The following is a 10,206-nucleotide window of genomic DNA, read 5'->3' on the forward strand; positions in this document are numbered from 1 at the left end:
TTAGGAGCATGGATAGCCAGCCCAAGAGAGGAAGCTGAGGCAGTTAGGAAGCTGTAAAGATGCTTGTCACAGTGTTGCCTTCCACTTATCTATCTTATGCTAAGCCATAAGAAGAAAAGTATTAAACCACAGCTAAAGCAATAAATCTAGACACACACACACACCTCTAAATGAAGGCAATGGTAATCAAAATTAGCTTTCATGGACAGGTCTTCTCAAATATATAGATATGAATACTATGAAAAAAATCACAAAGCATTTGAAGGAAAATCATTATGAAAGGAAACAACAAATAATTTAAAGGAATAAAAATATTTAATGGGGGATATGAAAAGCTATCTCATTCATGAAAGAAATAACAGGCTGAATTGTAAATTCTGAAAATAAAAGATATATGGTCATTGGTACTGAAGGAAAGAAAGGACTGATGGGCTGAACAATAGAATGATTACACCTGAAAAGTGAATTAGAGAGCTGTCACAGCCAAGGCTTCTCCTGCAATACAGCTAGGTGGGAATGGGTGGGGGGGAGCGGAGAGGGGACGCAGAAGAGAGACCCGGAACATCCAACATTCAACCAATGTGAATCTCTGAAAGGACTGATGGGATGAAACCGTCAAAAATAAAATGGAATAAGGGATGCTCAAAACTGAAGAAATATGGACATTTTCTGTTTAGAATAGACCATTCAGTCTAAGCAGGATAAATAAAAAAGGCAACCACCTGGAAACACTTAGGAAAATGCAAAAGAGAAAAGATAATTTGAAAATCCTTAAAACTTAAACAGGCAAAGGTAAAAATTTTAACTACAAAAGAATGCAATTAAGATAATAGACTTCTCTTTGGTATTAAAAGACAATAGAACAACTTTGAAAAGTTCTAAAGGGGAAAAGAGTACGAAACTAAAAGTTTATGCTAATGAAAACCTTTCATATTAGAAAGAAAATGTTGAAGTGATGTATAAAAGGGGATAAATATATATACATACAAAGAAGTTTTGAAAAATAGAAACTTTTAAAAAATTATGGCAAGAAAAGTCCAGACACTTCAGTTAACAATAATATAAATGAGATAAATGTGTGCTGCTATTTAATGAAAGTCAGAGATTTTTCAAATTGGGTAAAAATAAAATATATTTCTAAATACATCATATTTATAAAAGATTTATCTAAAGCAATATGATATAAAAATATTTGAAAAGAAAAATAATGAAGAAAATTACTAACAAACAGAAAGCAGATGTAAAAATGTTAGTAGTAGACATAATAGAAATCAAGACAAAGTATGAAAAAGAAAAAATGATTCTATATAGTGATGAAAGGAACAATATAAAAATAATAAATGCTCTAAACTTTACCTTAACAGAAAAAATATAGAGAACAAAAATGGAAAGAAATATAAGTGAAATTAATAAATGCACATAAAGTTTTTAATATCTTGCTTGTAAGTGGACAGATCAAGTAAACTGAAAATAATTATAGCTATTTAGAAGTCAATAGCACAGACAATTCTCAATATTAGCTTTATAAATAATGAATATATAAAGAACTTTGTACCCAAGAGAACATTCATTAAAATTTACCAGTGTTTAGCTGTCAAAAGAAATCTCAGCAGGCAAAATACTCTGATTTCAAAGCAGTAAAATCATAGAGCCACTCATATTTATGAAGTGTTTATTATGGTTGCCAGATTTAGCAAATAAAGTTATGGTTGCCAGATTTGTTCTAAGCTATCGCTGCCAGATTTAACAAATACACGATACCTAGTTAAAATAGAATTTAAGATATACAAAGAATAGTTTTTTATAGATTTTAGAAATCTTAGAAAATTTTAGAGATAAACTTCCAAAGCATTGGGGAAAAAATAGAGAAATCTTTCTGTGTCCTTCTAAGATAATTTTAAACTTTGATACCTAAACTAGACAAGCATGGCATAAAAAGTAAAACCACAGGCCGAATTTACTTTTAAGTATAGCTGCAAAGCTTCTTTAAAAAGTTAATAGATTAAATATACCAGTGTATTAAAAGCTGTTTGATACCAGAAATGCAAGGTAAACACTATACAAAAAACACTATAAACAAACAAACACTATAAAACACTATACAATGTTTTAATGCAATTTACTTTTTAAAGGATTAAACAGAAAAAAGACAAAATCATTTTAATAAATTCAAAAGCCCACTTATTAAAAATGACTTCTATTTATGATATTTTTTATTTGGCAAGTATGTAAGCAAGAAGAAGTTTTTCTAACTTGATGAGGCATACCTATCAAAACATCAGCAATAGAAAGTTTAGAAAATGTAAAGAAAAAAGAGTTAGTCATAATTGAAAATGACAGAAAATTCCATATACGTGGAATACGTGAACTGTGAACTTCCAGATGTTCAAGCTGGTTCTAGAAAAGGCAGAGGAACCAGAGATCAAATTGCCAACATCCACTGGGTCATCAAAAAAGCAAGAGAGTTCCAGAAAAACATCTATTTCTGCTTTATTGATTATGCCAAAGTCTTTGACTGTGTGGATGACAATAAACTGAGGAAAATTCTGAATGAGATGGGAAAACCAGAGCACCTGACCTGCCTCTTGAGAAACCTATATGCAGGTCAGGAAGCAACAGTTAGAACTGGACATGGAACAGCAGACTGGTTCCAAATAGGAAAAGGAGTACGTCAAAGCTGTATATTGTCACCCTGCTCATTTAACTTATATGCAGAGTACATCATGAGAAATGCTGGGCTGGAGGAAGCACAAGCTGGAATTAAGATTTCCAGGAGAAATATCAGTAACTTCATATGTGCAGATGACACCACCCTTATGGCAGAAAGTGAAGAAGAATTAAAGAGCCTCTTGATGAAAGTGAAAGAGGAGAGTGAAAAAGTTGGCTTAAAGTTCAACATTCAGAAAACAAAGATCATGGCATCCGGTCCCACCACTTCATGGCAAATAGATGGAGAAACAGTGGAAACAGTGGCTGACTTTATTTTTCTGGGCTCCAAAATCACTGCAGATGGTGATTGCAGCCATAAAATTAAAAGACACTTACTTCTTGGAAGGAAAGTTATGACTAACCTAGATAGTATATTAAAAAGTAGAGACATTACTTTGTCAGCAAAGGTTCATCTAGTCAATGGTATCGTTTTTCCAGTGGTCATGTATGGATGTGAGAGTTGGACTATAAAGAAAGCTGAGCACAGAAGAATTGATGATTTTGAACCGTGTTGTTGGAGAAGACTCTTGAGAGTCCCTTGGATTGCAAGGAGATCCAACAAGTCTATTCTAAAGGAAATCAGTCCTTAGTGTTCATTGGAAGGACTAATGTTGAAGTTGAAACTCCAATATTTTGGCCACCTGATGCAAAAAGCTGACTCATTGGAAAAGATCCTGATGTTGGGAAAGATTGAAGGCAGGAGGAGAAGGACAACAGAGGATGCGATGGCTGGATGGCATCACCGACTCAATGGACATGAGTTTGGGTAGACTCCGGGAGTTGATGATGGACAGGGAGGCCTGGCGTGCTGCAGTCCATGGGGTCACAAAGAGTCAGACATGACTGAGCGACTGAACTGAACTGATCTAGGAATAAAACCTATGCAAATGTGCAATATCCATAATAAAAATATTACCATAAGATATAAGGTGTAATTAGTTATAGGAACATATCCTATTCTAAATGGAAATAAAATTTACTAAATGTAGTTATTCTTCACTAAATAGGTTACAAGATAAATTCAATGTTTCAAAGCCTAAAGAGATTTTTAAATGAAACTTGACAGTTTAGTTCCCAGAAAAGATACAAAATAGCCAAAAAGAACTTTATCAAAAGAAGGAAAGAGAGAATTTACACTATCAAATCTTAAAATATGTTATAAAAATATAACAGTTGGAATTGTATGACACTGATACCTTAATATACATATTGAAATGGAGGAGAACAGAATCCAAACTGCTGAGAACAGGACTGAACAAATGGAGATAACAAAAAATGGTTAGATTCCTAACTTGGTGCCAAGACAAAAAGCAACATATATTTGAGGTAGATTGAAAGCATAAATGTCTATTGAGTATAAACCTGTGGTTGCCAACAGTGGATTGGGAGTCTGCAAGTAGTAGATGCAAGCTATTGTATTGTATACAGAGAATGTGTGAACAATAAGGTCCTATCATATTGCACAAAGGACTATATTCAATATTCTATAATAAACCATCATGGAAAAGGAAATAAGAAAGAATATGTGTGTATAACTGAACCACTTTGCTGAATACCAGAAACTAACACAACATTGTAAATCAACTATACATCATTAAAACATAATATATCTAAAATAAAGCTACAAAAGCATTCAAAAAATATATTTGCAATCTTAGAGTATAGAAGAACTTTGAAAGATATAAAGTACAAAGCCATAAAAGAAGCTATCCATAAATTTGACATTAATATTTAAAACATGTGCATGAATAAAAGAATAATACTCCTACCAATTTTGTTCATTTTTACCATAAGGAAATTTACAATTTTCGGAAGAAATGGCTCAAAACTAAGAATGTTAAAGAACCACCAAATGTTCAAGGCCTACTCAGTAATTGACTGCATGCTGGGGGTTTGACAGACTACCTCATTTAATCTGAAGGAATCCTCATCAAACCTAAAAGGATGTATTACTATCATCATGTTCCTGAAGAAGAAACATGTCTTTAATCACATATCAAGCAATTGGATGAAGTGGAATTCTAACCCAATGCATTCAGCGCCATCTTGATTCCACGCTAATAAGAAATTATAAGGAATTATACAGTAACTTACGTGAGTGCTAAATGGCCTGTGAAAACAGTGAATCAGTTAGGATTGGTGGATTAAGATAAAAATAATTAAAATGCACTCAAAGTTAACAGTTATTTAGTATATCATGTGAAGGAAACAAAGGATAAGAAGGAGGAAGCAGGAAACTCACTGAGAGGCTGTTGAGATGATTTAGTAAAACACTGAAAGCCTGAACCAGTCAGTCTTCCAAGCCATGAATCCATAAAACGTTACAAAGTGCTAAAAAACAGCACATTAGAGCCAGATTCAGCTGTAAAAAAAAAAAAAAAAAAAAAAATCATTTTAATCTCCTTCCAAGGTTCTAATGAGGTGGCTGATGTGCTGACAGCACTGATACTGTTTGCTGGTAAAGAGCAGTGGTGGCTGGCTAAAAATAGACCAAAGACTGTCTCTTGTGCATCCGTGCTAAGTCACTTCAGTTGTGCCTCTTTGTGACCCCACAGACTATAGTTCTGTCCATGGGATTCTCCAAGCAAAAATACTGGAATGGGTTGCCACTCCCTCCTACAGGGGATCTTCCCGACCCAGGGATCGAATCAGCATAGGTAGTAACTCTATGACTTTGGACAAGTTACTCAACCAACATGCCCAGTTTCCTAGGTATACAGCAATTACAACTATTTTGTCATCAGAGAGATTAAATAAGTTAATAATTAAAGTGTCTATATGTGTTCATGTAAGAGCAATTCCTAGTATAAGAGCAATTCTTCCTTTTTATTTTCCATTATAGTTTATTGCGAGATTAAATATAGTTCTTTCTTGTTGTCATTTAGTCAGTAAGTCGTGTCCAACTCTTTTGTGACCCAATGGACTGTAGCCTGCCAGGGTCCTCTGTCCGTGAGATTTCCCAAGCAACAACACTGGAGTGAGTTGCCATCTCCTTCTTCAGGATCTTCCCCACCCAGGGATTGAACACTGGTCTCCTGCATTGTGGCTCAGATGGTAAAGTGTCTGCCTACAATGTGGGAGACCCGGGTTCGATCTCTGGGTCTGGAAGATCCTCTGGAGAAGGAAATGGCAACCCACTCCAGAACTCTCGCCTGGAAAATCCCGTGGACAGAGGAACCTGGTGGGCTACGGTCCATGGGGCCGCAAAGAGGCAGACACAACTGAGTGACTAAACTTTCACTTTCACTGCTGCATTTTAGGCAGATTCTATACCACTGAGCCAGGAGGGAACCCCTAGGTCATGTCAGTTATCACTTATCCCCTTAAATCTCGGTTCTGGGTACTAGGTTCAGTAATCTTGGGTCTTGCGTCTTTCTGCACTGCTAAGTAGAGAAAATAAAAAAGGCTTATCAAGAGGGATCTCTGAGAAAATGTTCAGAATGTTTACTGATTTGAAAATGACAGAGTCTATTTAAAGAAGACAAGATCCTTTTATTCAAGTTAGCAGATGATAAGATTTCAGCTTTTTTTTTTCCCCCTACTGATAGGAATAATTCTGAAGTACTTCAGGGTCCCATATTGAACTTCAGCTGGAAGAGGCGAGTCCAGTCTCAAAATGGAGGGTCATGATCCCAAGGAACCAGAGCAGTTGACAAAGCTGTTTATTGGTGGTCTGAGCTTTGAAACTACAGATGATAGCTTAAGAGAACATTTTGAGAAATGGGGCACACTTACAGATTGTGTGGTGATGAGAGACCCCAAACAAAATGTTCCAGGGGCTTTGGTTTTGTGACCTACTCTTGTGTTGAAGAAGTGGATGCAGCAATGTTAGCTTGACCACACAAGGTTGATGGGTGTGTAGTGGAACCAAAGAGAGCTGTTTCTAGAGAAGATTCTGTAAAGCCTGATGCCCGTCTAACAATGAAGAAAACTTTTGTTGGTGGTATTAAAGAAGATACAGAAGAATATAATTTGAGACACTACATTGAAAAGTATGGCAAGATTGAAACCATAGAAGTTATGGAAGACAGGCAGAGTGGGAAAAAGAGAGGATTTGCTTTTATAACTTTTGATGATCATGACACAGTTGATAAAATCATCGTTCAGAAATACCACACTATTAATGGGCATAATTGTGAAGTGAAAAAGGCCCTTTCTAAACAAGAGATGCAATCTCCTGGATCACAAAGAGGTCATGGAGGTGGGTCTGGCAACTTTATGGGTTGTGGAGGAAACTTTGGAGTTGGTGGAGGTAACTTTGGCCGTGGTGGAAACTTTGGTGGAGGAGGAGGCTGTAGTGGTGGAGGTGGAGTTATGGACGAGGTGATGGTGGATATGATGGATTTGGTGGTGATGGTGGCGACTCTGGCGGTGGTCCTGGTTATAGTAGTAGAGGAGGTTACGGTGGTGGCGGACCAGGATGTGGAAACCAAGGTGGTGGGTATGGTGGCGGTATTAGAAGAAGAAATTTTGGAGGAAACTATGGTGGTGGTGGAAACTATAATGATTTTGGAAATTATAGTGGACAACAGCAATCAAGTTAGGGACGCATGAAAGGAGGTCGTTTTGGTGGAAGAAGCTTGGGCAGTCCCTATGGTGGTGGTTATGGATCTGGTGGTGGAAGTGGTAGATATGGCAGCAGAAGGTTCTAAAAACTCAGAAGAAAAGGGCTACAGTTCTTAGCAGGAGAAAGACCGAGGAGTTGTCAGGAAAGCTGCAGGTTACTTTGAGACAGTCATCCCAAATGCATTAGAGGAACTGTAAAAATCTGCCACAGAAGGAACGATGATCCATAGTCAGAAAAGTTACTGCAGCTTAAACAGGAAACCCTTCTTGTTCAGGACTGTCATAGCCACGGTTTTCAAAAAGTGCAGCTATTGATTAACGCAATGTAGTGTCAATTAGATGTACATTCCTGAGGTCTTTTATCTGTTGTAGCTTTGTCTTTTTCTTTTTCTTTTCATTACATCGGGTATATTGCCCTGTAAATTGTGGTGGTGGTACCAGGAATAAAAAATTAAGGAATTTTAAACTTTTCAATATTTGTGTAGTTCAGTTTTTCTACATTTTAGTACAGAAACTTTAACAAAATACAGTTTTGACGGTGTCTCCTTGTGAGTTAACAAGTAAAGAGGATCATTGTTAATTATTATTTTGTATGAATTTTGCTAAAGTTAACTGTAAAGAAACACCTGTTGACTTGCAGTTTAAAGGGGATCTATTCTCCCCATTTCCAAACCATGGAATGAGTGGCTCTGACATGTGGAAAGAATAGATATTTGTATGTTTGCAATGTGTGTTTTAGAATTGGGTATTTAAATTAGCATTTAAATAGCATCAAGAATTTAATAGCATTAAGATTTACCTTCAAATGAAAAAAACTCAAACTTTAAAAAAAAATGAAATACTTCAGTTTAATCACTCAGTCGTGTCCAGTTCTTTGCGACCCCATGGACTGCAGCACACCAGCCTTCCTTGTCCATCACCAACTCCTGGAGCTCGCTCAAACTCATGTCCATCGAGTCAGTGATGCCATCCAACAATCTTATCCTCTGTCATCCCCTTCTCCTCCTGCCTTTTATCTTTCCCAGCATCAGGGTCTTTTCCAAGGAGTCAGTTCTTCCCATCAGGTGACCAAAATATTAGAGCTTCAGCTTCAGCATCAGTCCTTCCAATGAATATTCAGGACTGTTTCCTTTAGGATGGACTAGTTGGATGTCCTTGCTGTCCAAGAGACTCTCAAGAGTCTTCTCCAACTACACAGTTGAAAAGCATCAATTCCTCTGTGCTCAGTTTTCTTTATAGTCCAACTCACATTCATACATGACTACTGGAAAAACCATAGCTTTGACTAGACAGACGTTTGTTGACAAAGTAATGTCTCTGCTTTTTAGTATGCTGTCTAGGTTGGTCATAGCTTTTCTTCCAAGGAACAAGCATCTTTTAATTTCAAGCCTGCAGTCACCATCTGCAATGATTTTGGAGCTCCCCCAAAAATAAAGTCTCTCATTGTTTCCATTGTTTCCCCATCTATTTGCCATGAAGTGGTGGGACCGGATGCCATGACCTTAGTTTTTTGAATGCTGAGTTTTAAGCAAGCTTTTTCACTATCCTCTTTCACTTTCATCAAAAGCCTCTTCAGTTCTTCTTTGCTTTCTGCGATAAGGGTGGTGTTATCTGCATATCTGAGGTTATTGATATTTCTCCCGGAAATCTTGATTCCAGCTTGTGCTTCATCCAGCCTGGCGTTTTGCATGATGTACTCTACATAGAAGTTAAATAAGCAGGGTGACAATATACAGCCTTGACATACTCCTTTCCCAATTTGGAACCAGTTTGTTGTTCCATGGATGGTTCTAAATGCTGCTTCTTAACCTGCAGACAGATTCCTCAGGAGGCAAGTAAGGTGGTCTGGTACTCCCATCTCTTTCAGAAATTTCCACAGTTTGTTGTGATCTACACAGTCAAAGACTTTGGCGTAATCAATAAAGTGCAAGTAGATGTTTTTCTGGTATTCTTTTGCTTATTTGATGATCCGGCAAATGTTGGCAATTTGACCTCTGGTTCCTCTGCCTTTTCTAAATCTGAAGTACTTAAAATATTTTAAGTAATATCAATCCCTACTCTATGTCAATCTACTACATTAACACTACCACATACCAAACTCCTTCAGTTTACTAGGTCCTTTCAAAGTCCTGCAGTGGTTTAAGAACATTGGTGAGCTTTGCAATGAATATGGGCATTCAGATTATAGGATTTGGAATGCCTGGAGTAAGGTTCTGGCCCCCAGTATGCCAACTAAAATATGAAACCTTGCCTAGTAATCACTCCCCCATACACCGAGTTTACATGACCTGATGTCTACTTTCAATTTTTGCTTGCTCTCATTCTGTAAAAAATGACAGCATCCATCTGGCTTGAGTCTGATATGTGCATGGCTTTCCCCAGACTCTTAGGAAGTTTAGTTCTGCTTCTGGAGCCATGGGCAGCAGATGGATTGACTTTAACATGAACCAACAGCCTGGAATTTAAGTACTGCTGGTCCCAAACTGTTTCCATATTTGCTGAGCTCCCATGGCTGATGAGACTTAGAATGATAGTCCAACTCTTTGAAAAGAAACATGCTTCACAATGTGAACAATCCTCCATAAGAAAATTAGGGAGAAATAAAAATCATTGCCTGAATTAAACAAAAAGGGGAAATTAAAATGTTACTCTGTTATATAATATTACCAAATTGGAAAATGTTTATTTTGATGGATGGGTAAAATTTTCTTTTTCAATTTATATCGTTTGTTATGGCAAATAAAATTCTTAGCTGTTTCCACTTTAGACATTTGAGTTAAAATCTTAACATTTGGGGGTAAATATTATTTTGGTCATATGAAGACTGCTGCCTTGTATAAGCTGAAACAATTTTCCACTGGAAAAAAAATTGGAAGGTAAATGTAAAGCAATGTGCCAGTACATTAGTGAGATTTAAGTCATCTAAAAAAA

The 10,206-nt window shown here is 36.7% G+C and overlaps 1 pseudogene; it reads left to right on the forward strand.

The window, feature by feature from the left end:
* The first annotated feature begins 6,306 nt into the window (after positions 1-6,306).
* LOC136163502 (heterogeneous nuclear ribonucleoprotein A3 pseudogene) lies at positions 6,307-7,911 on the forward strand (annotated as a pseudogene).
* The last annotated feature ends 2,295 nt before the right edge of the window (positions 7,912-10,206 follow it).

The sequence above is a fragment of the Muntiacus reevesi genome, chromosome 3, assembly GCF_963930625.1.
Source record: "Muntiacus reevesi chromosome 3, mMunRee1.1, whole genome shotgun sequence".
Lineage (NCBI taxonomy): Eukaryota > Metazoa > Chordata > Mammalia > Artiodactyla > Cervidae > Muntiacus > Muntiacus reevesi.